Source organism: Bison bison, unplaced genomic scaffold (genome assembly GCF_000754665.1).
Source record: "Bison bison bison isolate TAMUID 2011002044 unplaced genomic scaffold, Bison_UMD1.0 scf7180017864461, whole genome shotgun sequence".
NCBI lineage: Eukaryota > Metazoa > Chordata > Mammalia > Artiodactyla > Bovidae > Bison > Bison bison.
Window position 1 is genome coordinate 4885141 of NW_011495023.1, and position 544 is coordinate 4885684.

The window sequence follows — 544 nt, forward strand, 5'->3', positions numbered from 1 at the left end:
GTCATTTGGGTGGGCCCTAACCCAATATGACCGCTGTCCTTGTTAAAAAAAAAAAAAGGAGAAATTTCAACACAGGCACAGAGAGAAAATGATGTGAAGAGACACAGGGAGACAATAACCATCTACAAGGAAAGGAGAGAGACCCAGGACAGATTCTCCCTCACGCCCACCACCCCCAGAAAAGCCAGTCCTGGGGACACCTTGATTTTGGATTTCCAGTCTCCACAACTGTGACACGATACATTCCTGTTATTTAAGCCACCTGTTCATGGTAGTCCACTCGGCAGGCCTAGCAAACTAATACAGAAGCCATTAGGACTCTTTATGCTGATCCTCCCAAGCATCTCTGAACTTATCCACATGAGAATTCTGCCAGGAATTAATGTCAAATTTATTAGGCTGTAATTTCTACAATCTGTCTCCTCTTCCCCTTTCTAAAACTTGAAATATTTTTCCATCTCCAAAGCTCTCTTGTGTGGATAATTTCTCAAAGAGAACAATAATTATACTCATTATTTCTCAAAGAATAATGAGTGTAACAGAT